Genomic DNA, 18,056 nt, shown 5'->3' with positions numbered 1-18,056 from the left:
TATGAATTTTAAAGCCGTGTTTTTCCAGTTCTGTGAAGAAGGTCCTTGGTAATCTGCTAGGAATAGCAGAGAGTCTGTAAATCGCTTTGGGCAGTATGTACGCCCAAATATTCTTTTTTTTTCCCCCCAAGACAAAGTCTAGCTTTGTTGCCCAGGCTGGAGTGCAGTGGCGCAATCTTGGCTCACTGCAACCTCCGCCTCCCGGGTTCAAGCCATTCTCCTGCCTCAGCCTCCTGAGTAGCTGGGATTACAGGTGCCACCACACCCAGCTAATTTTTGTATTTTTAGTAGAAATGGGGTTTCACAGTGTTGGCCAGGCCGGTCTCAAATTCCTGACCTCGTGATCCACCCGCCTCGACCTCTCAAAGAGCTGGGATTACAAGCGTGAGCCACCGCACCCGGCCACACGCCCAAATATTTTTAAATGACGGCACCCTTTCCACAGTCTGGCATTTGTCTTGAGAAAAATGAAACTTAAAAGAATTGCCTATAAATTAAAATATCAAAAGCACTGAGGCAGGTTTTTCTAGTTTTTCCAAACTACCTCATTCTCCTCAGTCATCTCTATACTCGAATGCAAAGGACTCATTTAAATTTGCTACCCCTCACAATATGGGTGTTCGCTTGCATGAGAAAGAACTTGAGGGAAAAGCAAAGGAAGGAAGGATCCATTCGGAACACGAGACATCATCTGTTCTTAGTTGTTTCCTACTCCTTAAAGGCAGGAGAAAATAGAAGTATTCAATAATTTGGAAAAGCAGTAACTTAGTAATAGAAAAAAAAGATTTCTTGGTTGAATTTGAAAACATCTGAAAAAGTCCTATAAGGAAAGGGTAGATCATCCAACCACCTTCAAAGAAAGCGTCTGTGTCCAGTATTCATTCATTCACCCAACATGTACTGAGTGCCGCAGAAGGGAGAGGGACAAGAAAGACAGAAGCCTCCCCTTCACAGAGCTGACAGTCCACAGGCAAGAAGACACAACACCAGCAATAAGAGTGTGTGTGTCTGTGCAGGGTGTGCATGTGTGTGAGACGAAAAGTACCAAAGGGAAGTGCACAGTGCACATGGAGGTCACACCCATTTATGTGGATATGGGGACCTCCCCCACCCCAGGAGAGGACATTTAAGCTATAATCTGAAAGATAAGTAGAAATTACGTATTTTCTATAATTCTCAGATTTTAAAATTATAAACATAGGTAAATGCAGTAAGAAAAATCAAATGCTTAAGAAGTAGCTTAGTATTAAACATCAATTCAACATCTCATTTTGTAGATTATATACGAAAAAAAACCCATTCTAATTCTAGGGTACCAAACTTCTTGCTGTATTCATGCTTAATATATATTACTGCTATGTCTATTAGTGTGTTTGTGTGTGTATAAGAGAGAGTGGGTGTGTGTGTAGGTAGTGCTTGATAAATATATATATTTTTTGGTGGGAGGACAGAGTTTCACTCTTATTGCCCAGGCTGGAATGCAATGACATAATCTTGGCTCACTGCAACCTCCACCTCCTGGGTTCAAGCAATTCTGCCTCAGCCTCCCAAGTAGCTGGGATTACAGGTGCCTGCCACCATGCCCGGCTCATATTTGTATTTTTAGTAGAGACGGGGTTTTACCATGTTGACCAGGCTGGTCTCGAACTCCTGACCTCAGGTGATCCACCTGCCTCGGCCTCCCGAAGTGCTGGGATTACAGGTGTGAGCCACCGCGCCTGGCCAGTGCTTGATAAATATTAACTGAATGGAGTGGGTTGCAGACCAGGGCTTAGAAAATGTATTTGTTAAAAAGATACTTTTCTTCTTGAAAAATGCTGAGAAAGTAGATGTCTTTTCTGAAAGATTTTATGTTTAAAAGAAAGAAAAAATGTAAAGTGTTCTCACCACAAAAAAAGATAACTGTGAGTTTATCTTTACACTTGCTAATTTGCTAGACTTAACCATTCCATAATATATATACTTCAAAATATCATGTTGTACATGATAAATATATATACAATTTTATATGTCAACTAAAGAAAAATAAATTTAAGGAAAAAAGGATACTTTTCTTCTCACACTTCTTTCCCAAGTACAAAATTAAACCTCAGTACCAACTGGCTTCCAGGCATTAAATTACACTTCAAAATTATCCTTATTAAAGGTGATACAGGAGGTGCTTTTCATCAACTCATATATTAGAAGCCTTGTGCTAAGTTACTATTATGAACAAAACTTTTAGATAAGCAAATCTGAAAGCAAGAAATGAATTTGTTTTACAAGATATGAAGCTGCAAGTTGTAATAAACCAAACTACCCATGATGAATGATAAAACTGCCCAGCACTATTAGATATTCTCAAAATCCCAGGCCAAAAAAAAAGGGAAAACAAACCCTCTAAGAACTGAGGGTTTTGAATTAAAGTTCTAAGCCAAGAAAGGCTCTTGTATTCTGGGCAACGGGACCCATGGCTGGGGCTGGGAGACAGAAGGTCACTCCACGTAAGGGCAGCGGGCAGCAGGCAGCGCTGGGCAGAGAGCAAGGCAGACCAGGAGCACTCGGGAGAGCTGGACAGTGAGGCAGCAGGACCTGGCCTGACCGAAGTCCCAGCACTCCACGCTCTATCTGCAACAGTTTGGAAGAGCCAGAGGCCTCTCTTCACCATGTGGTAAACCAAGAGCCTATCTTACCCTTTTCTTTGAAAAATGTTTTACCTCCGCCTGCTGAGCTTGGGGACACAGTTTCACCACTGTGGTGGAACTTACTCAGAAAACAGAAGTCACCTTGTTATGTCAATGCCCTGCTCACTGTGTGGTCCTCCTGTGTGGGCGACATGGATTTCCTCACCATAGGGATGACAAACAAGTACCCCAAAAAGAACATCCAGGCAAAAACTGCACCCTTTTAAGGACCTAACTCAGCAGTCACATAGCACCATTGCGCCATACTGCTGGGTGAGGGAGGCCACACACCCAGCCCAGGTGCAGCTCTCTGTCAAAGTCCCATGTGAAAAGAATAGGGAGAATGGGAGAAATCACTGAGAATACTTAGGAAAACACAATGTCACCCTAAGTGAGTTATATAGTAAAATCTCAGTCTTCTTTCAAGATTGGAAAATTAAAAACCAGGGTTCAATGGAATCTGGCTAAAAAAATCAATTTGTATTTCAAACCTTGTAAGCCAAACCTCTTATTACTTGTAATAAGTTGCAACTTGTAAGTTGAGCCTAAATTACTATGTTGTCCTGCCTTAGTAAATACAGTATCATGACCTTGATTTAACAGGTGGTGATTCAGATTCACCCCTGGGTAACTGCTGGGCACTGCAGCTTCTCCGTAAGAACACAGAATACCACAGCCTGGCAGAAATGGAGATGTCAAGCCAGAATTTATCCCAACATTCCAGTTCGCAGGCTCGGCTATGCACCCATCTCTCATCACAGCACACAGCGTTAAGGGCAGAGGTCATGCCCTTTGCCCCTCCTATGGGCGACTCCAGCACACTGAGTAGAAATTCTATAAATAACCAGAAGAAGGGAAGACAAGAATTTTTAAAATTCTAAATTACAGAGTCTAAATTAGATGCCTGTTGTTATTACAGGCCTCTTTCTGACAAAAGGAAAGCAAAACAACAACAACAACAACAACATCAACAATTAACTGAGAGCAAACCTCTTCTGTCAGGACAGCGATCCTTAGAAGAGTAGGGAGCCAGGAGCCAGGAGCCAGGTTTCTGATCCTAGATCTGATTCTGACCTGCTCTGGGACCTTAACCAAGTGGCATCACTTCTTTGGGCCTCATTTTCCTCATCTGTAAAATAAAGGGATTGGATTAGACAAAGATTCTTAACTGAGGCCTACAGGTGAGCCACAGCAGCATGCCCGCTGTGTGCCTGAAGGCCAGTCTATCCTCAAGCTCAACATTTAAATTCTATAATCTCAATGTTTATTAACAAAGAGAATGAATTCTACAGAGCATGAAAACATTCTCCCAGTGTCTGGCCAGGCCCTCTAGGAGCTGCCGCCTCAGCAGCAACCACCAGGCTCCAACCTTCCGACCTCAGGCCCCTGAAATCACACACAGACATTTCAGTCTCTGGCCATCAAGATGTCAACATTGTTTTAAATGCACAAGGGAAACTAGTTTTATTTATTTATTTATTTTATTTTATCTTTCTGTAGACATGAGGTCTCGCTATTTTGCCCAGGCTGGTCTTAGATTCCTGGGCTCAAGCGATCCTCCTGCCTCCGTCTCCCAAAGTGCTGGGATTACAGGTGTGAGCCACCATCCCCGGCCTATGCTACATATATTTCTAACAAACAGCAAACAGATCTTCGGCAATGAAGACAATAGGCCCTCATTTATCATTTTCACAAGCTTGACATTTTAAACATGGGTCTTTCTAACTTGGGCCTCCCTCCGCAAAACCAATCCCCATGACACCCTGGAAACAGGCAGGGCTGCCTCCCAGGAAGAGCCCTAGCAAGTGTTACTGGAAACAAACCCTTCAGATGGATAGAAAGCTGTGCCAGGAGCCCACCAGCACATGCAGCTGCAACTGTGCTTTTGGAGACATCATGCATTGCCAGCCCTCAGGAGGTACAGATGAGCCAGCCCCTTCTACATAGTGCATGGACTGAGGTGGCAGGTCATCACACACACACAGGCTAGTTCCTCAGCCTGAAGTTGAAAACTATGTCTCAAACATTTTCTGTTGCCAGGAACCAAGAGACCAAGGCAGACATCACCAGAGAAAGAACTGAGCTCAATGGACTACTCTGGTAAACAAAGAGAAAAGATGTGCTTCATATGGAAAGCTGAATTTATTTACACTAATCACGAATGCAGGCCCTCAGCTGGAAAAGCTCACTTCCAATGCCAGAAGGTTCAGAACCCATTCACAAGCTTTTCAGAATGCAAGCAGTTGCCATGGTAACCCCAACATTATATTTCTTGGCATTGGACATATAAATTACCACCCATAATGCATTTAATACCGTTTGGGGCCACTAATTCATTGCAAAATAAATCTCCGCTCTGACTCTTGGCCTCCCTCTAAGATAAACGAAGAGTAGCAGCTGGAGGTAGCACCCAGCTCACCCCACGGATAAACACAGAGCTCCACACAACTGAAAATGCTCTTCTAAAGGCAAAATAAGAACTAAGGAGATTAGAATTCATCATCTACAGCCAGTGGCTGAGATTTTTTAAGACGAAAAGTTCCATCCAGATTAATGTAACTGTCATTGCTTAAGTTAAAGAAACGAATATATTCTATGCGTATCTACATCTCTGAAACCAACTACGTTTAGCAAATCAAAGAAAAAGCAGATCTCTTCAAAGAACATCTTCAATAATTCACTTATATAGGGCATTTGTCAAGACTAAATAAGATAACTCTTCAAACGTCAAAACTGTCATTAACAAGAAATAAAGTTTTATTTCTTAGGTTCAAAACAGGTCTATTCAATCATAATTCTTTACTTTGATTAGGGATATTCATAAACATTTAAAATACATATATGCATGATCTGTAAAGTCCCTTACCTTCTTATAATCCACCATCTGAACAGAGAGATGAAAACAAAATTATCGTGCACAAACTGCAAAGACATCTTCAGCTTCACGTTCCCAGGAAGCCCACTGCATCAGTAAGTTGACAGAGCTGCTGCAGGACATGCTGTGCCAGCCACAGCATTCACAGAATCGCGTACGTTCTAATCACTAAACTGCCAGGTCCGGAGGAGTATTACCTTCATTATCTCCTCCTTCCGACTGCAGGCAACAGTCAGCAGTTGTGAAGGGGAGCAAAAGGCTTCACCACGAGTTGTTTCCATATTAACAAGGACTTTGGTAACCGCTGCATTGCAGTCTTTCTGAAAGCTACCAACCTCAGAAGCAAAAGCGCTGGAGAGAGACTCTCTGGCACAGGAAGCAGTCTTTCCAATCACAAAGATTTTTAAAGAATCTTTAAAAAATGCTGTGAACACCTGAGGCTTTTTCTAGATTTCCTACCTGTCTCCTAGAGGTTGACTGGTTTGTGGTTTTTACTGGAGGATGGCTGTGACAACCGGCCATGCGGGGTGGGAATGCGGAAACGAGTGCGCTGTGCGCTACGACGCCCCCTCTCCGGGCTCAGGTACGCCCTGCGGGAATCTGCACATCTGCTGCTTAGCACCAGACTCAAAGCCCCTGCTGAGGGGCTCCTGGGAATGAGCCATGATTTCCATTCCAGAAAACCAAGTACAGCAAGCACTTCCAGGTCCTCTGTGGGCAGCAATCACTGAACACCCAGCCACCTTCACAGTGTGGTAACAACCATTATGTGGTCAGAGCTCTTGAAATACTAAACCACTGACCGTAGAACCAAATTCAGAAAAAGAGGCTTCTGAAATAGTAGCAAGCTTAGTAAATGACCTTTGGTTTTCATTCATTCATGCAATACTAAGTTTAGTGAGCACTGACCATGTGCTGTATATAAAAAGGATATTCAAATGGAGCATCCCTAATCCAAAACTCCAAACTGCTCCAAAATCCGAAACTTTCTGAGTACCAACATACCACCACAAGAGGAAAATTCCCCAACTGACCTCACGTGACGGGTCACAGTCAAAACTCTGTTTCATGCACAAAATATTTAAGAATATTGCATAAAACTACCTTCAGGCTATGTGTATAAGGTGTACATGAAAAGAATTTTGTGTTTACACTTAAGTCTCATCCCCAAGATATCCAATTATGCATATTCAAATATGCCAAAATCCAAAAAGATCAGAATCTGAAACACTTCTAGTCCCAAGCATTTCAGATAAAGGATACTCAATCTCACTGTGGGGAACCGCCGTCAGGGCGGGCACCGGTGCTCTAGGAGGAAGAGTAACGGAAAACACACCATCATGCGTGGTGGAGGAGGGCTTGGCACCCCACAGGAGGAAGAACCTGGGCCCGAGTGCACCTCCAGGACAAGGTTCTGTGAGAAAGGAACATTGAAAAGGGGCAGAAGGACGTGGACTCAGCTGGACTACAGGGAGGGCCAGGGGGAGAACACCCTCCAGATGGCTGTACACATTCCTCAGCAGGTGCGGGAGGTCCTCTGCAAGGGGACCTTGCATGCCTGTGGCCGGAGCCCATCCCTCCCTCACAGCAGCCCGGAGCAGGTACAACCACCGCCACCACCACTGACAGAGCCTATGTCTGGGACCTGAGGCCTCCATTTGCCCAAGGCACATGGTGACAACAGGGAGGCACCAGGGCATGGACACAGCAGGGCAGCTCTGTGTTGTGCGACCTCACCACGCCGCCACCCATAAGTAACAGCTGTCCTCTGGCAGCCCTGGCACCCCTGACAGAGGTGACAGTCCACGCGGCCTCTGCTCAGATGGTTTTCTTCCACCCTATGTCCAGAGCCCAGCCGGACGGACCCTGAACAGGTGTGAGGTGAAGGACTGCACGAATGAATAAACAAATTAAAGAATCTACTGGTCACTCCCCAATTCTAGTAACAGGAAATGACATGTCAGACCTCTGCCAATGTTATGCTGTTCTCTGATGAAAATGGCCCTTCTTTGCCTTGTCTCTGGCTACCTAACCTACTTCACATCTCAGGCTCTGGAATCTTCTCCTCCAGGACGTCTTCACTGACTCCCTTCCCACCCCTGGCAGCAAGGCCCTTTCCCTGAGCTCCCCCGACCTCCAGCAGCTCCCATGCTGTCCTGAAGTGGCGGCTCTGCAGCTGCCCCCGCACAGAAGCCCTGCAGTGGTGGTCAGGGTTGTATCTGCGGTGCTCAACGTGTTCCTTCTGCTGCCACATTCCTGGAGGACTCACCACATGTCAGCCACCTGCTCCACACGCACAACTCACTTGTTCCTCTGTGAGGCGGCTCCACCAGACAGACGAGGATGCTGAGGCACAGTCAGTTCAAGCAGAAGAGCCAGGATTTACACCCAGGAACCAGCCTCCTCCAGCCACATCCTAACCTCCCCTTCTGCTTTTGTAGGTACCCAAAACAGAGTTCACTGACACCAACTGGAAAAGACGGTGTTACCTCACGGGGGTGGGAGGGATTCGAGTTACAGAAAAACTTTTAAGGAAATACAGCAGTCTTCCTCCCCCATCTCTCCCTCTTACTGTGAGATATGAATGAATGAACACATTCGGCCACAGCAGACATGTCTCCGCGTAAATTCCTGACAGGGAACACCTACGGCCTACGGGAGATGAGGAGAGAAGAGAAGGCACCAAGAGGTAGCGTGAGGTGGTTTCCTTTTGCCATCACCGTGCTTCAGAGAGACTCACTCGAGCAGTTTAAAAGCCTCAGAGGAACTTTCATCAAGCGCTTCTAGACGTATTTAGGTGCCACTCTGGGCACTCCCCGCAGAAGTTCCAGAAGAACTCTGCCTTTCAAGTCAGGAATCAAGGCTTGTTCTCTGTGGCAGCGCCACTCTCACCAGCCTCCAGTGGTGGCAGCGCTGCAGGATGACTCTTCCCCCACTGATCTGTCCGTCCTGTGACGCTGACCCACACGGCCAGAAGCCCATGCGTAGCCTGAGTGGGCTCTCCCTGGGGGATCTCGAGCAGTGGGAAGGTCCCACACCAACACTCTTGTGCCTCCTGGAACAGCCAGCGCCTACAGAGGAGGGCCCCACAGCTGGCCCAGGGCTGAAGGGAGTGTGCACTGGTGGGAAGAGATGGGCAGGGGCGCAACCTGCCTCCAGCGGGGGTGGCAGAAGGTCCCAGAAGGAGCACACCACAGGACCCTTCCAACTGCCTCTCAATTCGACCATCTGACTAAGGGCAGTAAGGTTTGGTGCACGGGTGCCAGGTCCCCGCAAGCCTGTGAAGGTGGCTTCCTACTGTCTCCAGTTTACAGTTGAGGTGGCAGCGAGGCTTTAACAGGAGAAATCACTTTCCAAGTGTACCAGTGGGTGCTCCAGCAAAGCTGCTTGGCTCTGAGCGGCCTGACGCTTTGGACTTGGCATGAACTCCTCCTGGCGAAGGCACGGCCCGGTGTCCTCACAGCGTGGGCAGAGCAGAAAGCGCATGCTGCCTCCTTCTGGCACTGACTCCTCCTAACCAACCGCTCACTCCTTCTGGATCCCAGATTCCTTGTCTAAGAAAGGAGTAAGACCTATCCTACAAACCACACGATGTTGATTTTCAACTGACTGAATGCATTCTCTTTCTGCAGGAAGAGAATCGTGTCTACTCACAATTCACATGAGTCACCTGGTGTGTAAAAGTATAAGCTGTCTCAAAATGTAAGGCATGACTGTTACCAAATAGAGCCACAAGGCACTCAGTAATATTTTCAACCTTAATTCAGCTTAGATATATGATGAGAGACCTACAGGGCTCTTACCATTAACTAGAATGACCATGGCAAATCCTGCCCCTTTATTAAATAGTAGTAATGAAATTAGTAATTTAGCTCAGGCAGACTAGCTAATATCATTAATGCGCATTTACATGAATTTGATGCAAATTATGGAAACATCCCAATAGGTCTCATTTAGACACTTAAAATGCTAAAGGGCAACCCTACTATCTGAAGGTATTTTTCACTTCAAAAACAGGCAACTCAGTCACCAAAATTAACAAGAAAAAGTCCAAGTAAGCGGCATTCCGCCTGAAGGGAAAACATAGACAAATCATTCATATTCACTCTAGGTGCCACTGGGGCCACAGAACAAAGGATGTCCCCAAGAGGAAGCAGAGAGAAGAAAAATAATATAAAATACACACAAAATTTATTTGGCTTAGATACATACTTATTTACCAAAAATCTATACAGGATAAGACCATTTCATGACCACCAGATGTGATCTGGTCTTAGGAAGGAAAGAGACTGCAATTCTGCCTGTTTCTCTAGGCAACAGAGGGTCTCAGGGGTTTTAAACATGACACAAGAAGTCGCTAGGTCAGCAACAAAGGTCAAACAAGCCCCAGTTACAAGTAGCAAAGTGTCTGTACAAACATAAATGGGAATCTGAACTGTAGGTAAAAGAAGCAACAAAAGCAGATACAAACAACCTAGGTATATTCCCAAGAGAAATGACAGGTCCACACAAAAACCTGTACATGAATGTTCACAGCAGCGCTATCACACAACAGCCAAAAAGTAGAAACAACCCAAACGTCTATCAATGGACTAACAAATACATAAAATGTGGAACATCCACACAATGGAATAATATTCGACATTAACAAGGAACAACCGATGCATACATGCACAACATGAATGAAAATATGGTGCTTAGTGACAGAGGCTGCACACAGAAAACACATCCTGTCAACCGCATTTCCATAGAATGTCCAAAGTAGGCAATGGCTGCACAACTCTGTGAATATACTAAAAATCACAGACATGGACACTTTAAATAGGTAATTGTATGGAATGTGACGATTTCAATAAAGTTATTTTTTAAAAGCGGACACAATCAAGCCAAAGGCCAAACATCCAACAGACACCACCTAATGAGATGCAGGTCACCCATTCAATTAAAAAACAACAAGAAAACGTTACTGCAAGTTTCCACTATGCCAAAAGATGCATTACTTTTGGGGTACTCCTTCCAAAAATGTTAAATAAGCTTCTCACTAGTCAAAACAATTCATAATTCCTGTGAGAACTCCCCCTCTCCCAAATCTAAAAGTTCAACAACTTCTCAAGAAAAAAGTTGATCTTAATTTTAATGTAAAATATAAATCACATATTTGTGCAAATGTAGCACTTTTAATCATGAGGGAGAGGTGTCGCTATGGAACTTATCAACACTCTCCCCCAAGAAAGTATTCATTTACTTGATTCTGTCTACTATGAAATAAATAATACCTGAATCTTTAAGACCCAGAAACATTTCAGAAGGTTTGAGGTCAAAGAAAACACATTAACTCAACATAATGCTCACAAGAACGAAAATAAGCCTATGCATAAAATAAACAACTAAATGATGGTGGAAAGACCACATTCCCTAAACCTAACAAAAGCTCCCAGCTCATTCCCACCCACTGCCATCTGTCTACCTCAAACTCTTCAACAACCCAACTCACAGAAAGCACCTAGTCAATGTGGTAACATAAGCACAATCCTGTAATTGGCTCAAATCATCATTACAATAACATGTGTTTCTTTTTTTTTTTTTGAGATGGAGTTTCACTCTTGTTGCCTAGGCTGGAGTGCAATGGCGTGATCTCGGCTCACCGCAACCTCTGCCTCCCGGGTTCAAGCAATTCTCCTGCCTCAGCCTCCCCAGTAGCTGGAATTACAGGCATGCGCCACCATGCCCGGCTAATTTTGTATTTTTAGTAGAGACAGGGTTTCTCCATGTTGGTCAGGCTGGTCTCGAACTCCTGACCTCAGGTGATCCACCCGCCTTCGCCTCCCAAAGTGCTGGGATTACAGGCATAAGCCACAGCGCCCGGCCAGCATGTGTTTCTGTTTTCCGCAGGAAGAGAATCATGTCGACTCACAATTCACAATGAGTCAACCGGTGTGTAAAATATTTTACATAATGGGAAAATTTATTGTGACCCAAAAGTTCAGTGTGTTCTCATTAAGTTACCAGAAATTACAGATGTGAAGATACTCCTGTTAACTTAACCAAAATCAAGAAAAGAAACTACTTTAGATACGCACACATTTTCAGTTTGGTAGATCTGATTCTTTTTATGATACTGCATTTCAAGTTACTCAGATTGGTAAATTCATAGCTTAAATACTAAATAGAGAAAATCTGCATATTGACAACATAGGTAATTTAAGACTGGTTTTGGCACTGCGTCACTTACTACCTATATAGCTAAGCTCTGTCAAAACCTGACAGGGACAGCTTCAGTTTTTGTAAATACTCGCATGGTGAAATGGTTTTTCCAAAGTTATGATACCATCTAAAGGGCTAATGGAGCCTTCCCATTGTGCTTCACGGTGAATAACATATTTCTGTGGAAAATCTTATAGTGTTGCATCCATTTAACATTTTCCCAGATTACATTCAGGTTTTTTTAATCCCGAAGAAAACATTTAAACAATTAAAACACATAAAATTTTTCTATTATGACCTTTTAAAAAACCCTCAGTCTTTTATTTTATTGTATTTTATTTTATTTGAGATGGAGTCTCACTCTGTCATCCAGGCTGGAGTGCAGTGGCACAATCTTGGCTCACTGCAACCTCCACCTCCAGGGTTCAAGCAATTCTTTTGTCTCAGCTTCTCGAATAGCTAGGATTACAGGCACACGCCACCACACCCGGCTAATTTTTATATTTTTTAGTAGAGACTGGGTTTCACCATATTGGCCAGGCTGGTCTCGAACTCCCGACCTCATGATCTGCCTGCCTCGGGCTCCCAAAGTGCTGGGATTACAGGCGTGAGCCACCGCACCCGGCCACAAAACCCTGAGTATTTAAAGGCCACACTTGGAAACGGACATGTTTATGCATGCAATACAGATGCAAACATTTTAAACTACGTAATCCACTGATACACACACACTAAGAAATCAAACATTTCCAATTCCATAAACATAATACATCTGAAGCAAAGATAATGCCACCAGGTATTTTTTACTTTATAAGTTGGTCCCCAGAAAAGGATAATTATAAAAGACACCAGGAAGCCTCTTTTCAACCTTGTTAAATAAACGACTTGCAAATATTAACCACAAAACTGTGGGTGAAGCCACTCTGTCCTGTCATGATTACTCGCTCATAAAGGCCCAAAATGCGTCTTGAAGGGAGTTTTTGCAATACAAATCCTAATCTTAATTATATAAACTCTATTCTTAACTATCTTAAAATACATTACAAAAGACCATTCTCAACTTTCTGAAAACTTTAATATCTTTTATAAAATCTGAGAGATTGAGACGGTGTTACTAAAAGTGTCACGGCTCATTAAATCTTGAATCATTAAGTCAAGTACCTTGGACAAATCATTTTAAATTAAAAGAACAATCTTTTATATACATTTTCAGATGAGACTTAATACATTCTACACAACTTATCAAAAGCCACAGAAAAGCTACAGAAATAATGGAATGAACACACAGTGATATTTGCTTCAGGAACAGACTATTTCACCCTACATCCTTTTAAAGTGCTTGAGATACGCATATTTAGTAGGCATATTTCAAAATTAGCTCTTCATTTTCTAATAAAAAAAGGCAGACTTCCCTGCAGGCTTGGCAATGAAACATTTTCAAAATGCAGGTACCAGGAGGGTGTGGTGGTTCATGCCTGTAATCTCAGCACTTTGGGAGGCTGAGCCAGGAGGATCTGCTTGAACCCAGGAGTTCAAGACCAGCCTAGTCAACATATTGAGACCCCGTCTCTACAAAAAAAATTTTTTTAATTTAGCCAATTGTGGTGGTGGGTGCCTATAACCCCAGCTACTCAAGAGGCTGAGGTGGGGGATCGCTTGAGCCCAGGAGATTGAGGCTGCACTGCAGTATGCTGTGATTGCACCACTGTGCTCTGGCCTGGGTGACAGAGCAAGAACCTGTCCCAAAAAAAAAAAAAAAAAAAAAAAAAAATATATATATATATATATATATATATATGCTGGTCCCATTTCAGAAAGCAAATAAATTTTTAAAATGTAAAGCTACCTACCTACATCAAAATGCATCTGAAAAACATTAAAATAAAACTATACTCATTATATTTAAAAAGTCAGAAAAACATGTTGAATCCAGTTAATGTTTAAAGCTCTAGGCCCAGCTAAGAGGGCAGAGTGTGTGACTGCAGAGAGGGGGCCCCAGCACCCAAGTGCAGAAGGTTAGGAAGTGAGGGCAGCGCTCCTGGTCTGCAGCATCACCTGGAGTCGACCCTTTCCTCCTTGGACCCAGGCAGCCAGACCCAAGGGCAGGATCCAGGCGATCCAGAACGGTTACCTCCTACACTCTGAGAGGGACACACTTGACCCTGCGTCACAATGCAGTGCCCCTTCTGCCAGCCCCCCATGTGGCTCACCTGAAACCGCACCTGTAGAGGACGCTCTCAAAGGAAAGGGGGAGATGACAGGGAGAACAACAGGACCTGCCGGGAGTGCCCTCCCAGCATGGGCTCACCACCCGCATGTGGTGACCACCACCCACCCCCTACACGGGAGGGCAGGTGTGATGTTTTCTTCCTTTGTATTTCAGCACGCTGCATAATGCGTGACAAGCAGATGCTCACTAAGACAGGTCCATAATCCCTTCTCTGCAATTCGAAAATCCAAAAAGCTCTCTGAAAACTGAAAGCATGTTCATAACTCACTTGGCAGTATGCCCTGATCTGATGTGAAGCTATTCATAGTCTCACTGTCCCACTTAGTGTGAATATTCATATACTTTTTGCTGCAAAAATCTTAATGTGCTTGATTATATGGGCTGCCTAGGATGTCCTATACTATATGGTACTTTCACTATTTCTGTTCTAAAAATCTCAAAAATTCCACATTCCCGAACACCTCTGGCCCTGAGAGTCACAAAGGTGTGGTCCCATGACTGTTAGATGACAACAACAGGGCAGGCACTGGCCAGAGATGGTAACACCCGAGATGTAAATGGGCAGCAGGAAGAAGCACCTTTAATGGCCAGGAGAGAACAATAATCTGCACTCAAGTCTAGTTTATACATGTGTTCATTCTACAAACATGCTGAGCGATGTGCACACACCTCGCCCACAGCTGGGTAGACTGCATGAAAGCAAGAATGAAAGCAAGACTGCCGGCCCTGCCCTCATGGAGGGGAAGACCGCGAGGTGACAAACAAGTGCTCCGGCTCACACGGCAAACACAAGCTGTGGCTGGTGGGTGCGGGCAAGAAAGGTGCTGATGTAACACTCAGGAAGGGCCCGAGCAGAGGGTGGCCAGGGAAGCCCCTGAGGAGTAACAGGGAAGCTACCCAAGGAACAGGGACAGCCACAGGCACAGCAAGAGTGGCAGGACAGGGACACACCACTCTAGGAATCAGAGCAAAGTGGCAGGGGAGGGGGTCTTGGGGGAAGGGAGAAGGATGCAGGGCTGGGGTGATGGAAGAGTTGGGATTTTTAACAATTAATTAATTTTTAACTTTACTTTTTTTTTTTTTAAGAGACAGTCTTGCTCCGTCACCCAGGCTGGAGTGCAGTGGCATGATCACAGCTCACTGTAACCTCACCTTAGCCTCCTGTAATTTTTAAAAAATTTAATTGACAAAAATAATTGTATTTATTTATAAGATACAATGGGATGTTTTGATCTATGTATACATTGTGAAATGATTAAATCAAACTAGTTAATCTATCCATCACCTCACCAAGTTCCTTTTCTTGTGATGAAAACATTTAAGATCTACTCTTTAGCAATTTTGAAATATACATGATTATCATCCATGGCCACAGAAGAGCCTGCAGGGCATTATGCTAAGTGAAATATGTGACAGATACCACATGGTCTTATTTATATGTGGAATCTAAGAAAGTAGAAGGTGAAGAAGCGTAGAGTAGAACAGTGGTTATGGAGGCTGGGGGCGGGGGAATGGGGAAAGGAGAGGTACTGGTCAAAGGGTACAAAGTTTCAGTTAGAGAGTTAGGATTTGATTAAGTGTGAAGGGAAGCAAGTGGCTACTTGACCTAGTCAGGCATACAAACTACTCATCTCAAATCAAGCTCCCTCCAGGCCTCAGCCACCTGATCTGTCCACAAGAAGAAAGCCAAGATCTGATTTCTCAAATGCTTCCACTCCATGAAGTAACTTCCGGGGGTGAATCAAACTTCACAGAGCTTTCTACTAAGAAGGCTGAAGAACTTTAATGGGGGTGGGAGGGTTAATCATACTAAAATTGTACAAAAAGAAAAAGCAGGTTATGTGATCAATGGGAAAGAAGCCAAACAACTTTTAATCTCTACTGATTGTTAAATATTGTAAAAGGTTGGCTAACAGCACTACCCCCAGCTCACCCAAACCACCCTGCCAGAATTAAAGACAAATGGTGTATTTGTAAAGTGTTTTGAGAACACGGGGAAAAGGTCACTAAAATGTCCCTGGCGAGTGTTGCTTCAGAAGCCTAGTAGGCCCTGCCTCCCTCCACCACCTCATCTCTGAAAGGGTGGCAATCTCGAGCTCTCCACACTACCTCCAGACACCCGCAGCTCCCCACCCCTCTCCAGCCTTCCCAGTGCAGAATGAGGTGATTGCCAAACAACTATTAAGATGCACAAATGGAGGGATATTTGGAGCAGCTGCAAAAGCTCTATTATGGATAACAAAATAGGCAAGTGAATCTCAAACTCTTTAAGGTTAAATACTCACTTGGGTGAGATTTAACAACGTAACAACAGACTACAATAATGAAGTGGCTTCTCAAACTTTTTCACCAAAGTACCCCCAAAGGCACAGGAGAGAGAACCCTGAGGATAAGCACTTTGAAGCAACTCAATGGATATGAAGTATTACATTTTGTATTCGAAATTCATGCAAACTTTACCTTTAACTCCATAGCATACCTATAATACCCCTTTCCCCCTTGTCACCCTTACTCTCAGCTTTTGGAAAGGGGCAAGCTGGTATTTTCTCCTCCTCCCACTGCTGAAAGGAAGGCCTGCCTGTCTACTCTGCCCTCCCTCCAGATCCCATGAGCAAGGTCCACCCTCTACTCTGGCACTGGATCCCAGTCCCTCCTCTGTCAACCTCCCTCCTGAACACTCTGCCTTCCAGAGCACAGTAAGTGCTAATGTGTCCCCAGCACCCCCACTCCCCCATCATTCTACTTTAGAGAAAACTCTTTCAAGAAGCTGTTAACACACACATCCCATTCTCCCCTGAAAACTTCCACTTGTCATGCCTCCTGACACCAGTCTTGTCCAAGTCCCCAAAGACCTTCAAGTTGCAAAATCCAGTGGTCAAGTCTCACCCATCCTGCTTGATGCTCAAACAGCTTTTCATAATTCTCAAATATATCTCCAGCACCCCTTCCCCTGTAATTCCCCCAGACCTGTATATCCAATAACCAACTCAACATCTCCACTTGAGCATCAAAAAGGCATCTCAAACCTAACAGGTCCAACACTGAGCCCTTGGTACCCGTTCCTCTCTGATCTGCCTCTGGCAATGCCTGGCTCAGGAAATGGCACCATCCAATTCCTTAGATCATAAAGGACCCCCTTCCTCACATGCCACACATCCAATCCATCAGCAAAGACAGTCAGCTTCGTCTTCAAGATACATTCCAAATCCAACCACTTCTCACCAAAGCTCGACCCACAGGGTCCTCCCTGCTGTTCCTCAGATATGCCAAGCATATTCCCACTTCAAGGCCTTTGTACACCCTGATCCTCCCACCTAAAATGCCCTTCTCCCAGATCTTCACACAGCTCCCTCCCTCTTGATTATTTCAGTGCCTACTTAAATGCTACCTGCTCAGAAAGGCCTTCCCTGAGACTCTCCTAGGTTAGTTCTCTCATCACATGACTCTAGCCACAGTCTGTCTGGTTTTCCTTCCTAACACAACTATTTAGCATTAACTGACATATGTATTGGTTTGTTAACTATCCCTCTCCCCCAAGTTATCCCTCCTGGACCTTCAAGAGGGCCCAAATTTGGCCTCATTCACCACTGTGTTCGCAGACCTTGAAACTACCTGACTCATTGTGAGGGACTCAATCAACAGTTGTTTACAGCCTTATTTTAAAACCTTATTTTTGGTTAAAATGAAAGTATTCAGCCAGGCACAGTGGCTCACACCTGTAATCTCAGCACTTTGAGAGGCTGAGGTGGGAGGATGGCTTGAGCCCAGGAGTTTGAGACCAGCTTGGACAACACAAGCAGACCTTGTCTCTACAAAAAATTAAAATATTAGCCAGGCATGGTGGTGTGTGCCTGTGGGCCCAGCTACTCAGAAGGCTGCAGTGGAAGAATTGCTTGAGTCCAGGAGGTCGAGGCTATAGTGAGCCGTGATTGCACTACTGCATCCCAACCTGGACAACAGAGCAAGACCCTGTCTCAAAAAATAAATAAATAAATAAAGTATTCATTAACTCATTCAACAACTAACACAAGAGTCTGCATGCGCTAGATTCAGAAGTGCAGCAAATGCTTCCCAGGTCCTCCTT

At 44.4% G+C, this 18,056-nt stretch overlaps 1 protein-coding gene across 6 annotated transcripts in view; it reads right to left on the bottom strand.

Annotated features, from left to right (window-relative positions):
• The window catches only part of TRAF3 (TNF receptor associated factor 3), a 134,128-nt gene that overhangs the window by 76,848 nt on the left and 39,224 nt on the right, over window positions 1-18,056 (bottom strand). For 3 of the 6 annotated variants that reach the window (XM_055361606.2, XM_055361611.2, XM_055361610.2), the window contains exon 2: window positions 3,654-3,792. The exons of 2 other annotated variants lie outside the window; for them this stretch is intronic. The gene's annotated coding sequence lies outside the window, so the exon portion shown is untranslated. Of the gene's footprint in view, window positions 1-3,653; window positions 3,793-5,529; window positions 7,631-18,056 lie in introns of those variants that run through there. One more of the 6 variants, XM_055361609.2, reaches the window with a different exon arrangement.

The sequence above is a fragment of the Gorilla gorilla genome, chromosome 15, assembly GCF_029281585.2.
Source record: "Gorilla gorilla gorilla isolate KB3781 chromosome 15, NHGRI_mGorGor1-v2.1_pri, whole genome shotgun sequence".
Lineage (NCBI taxonomy): Eukaryota > Metazoa > Chordata > Mammalia > Primates > Hominidae > Gorilla > Gorilla gorilla.
Note: the sequence above shows the minus strand (reverse complement) of the source record. Positions and strands in the feature narration are given on the sequence as shown.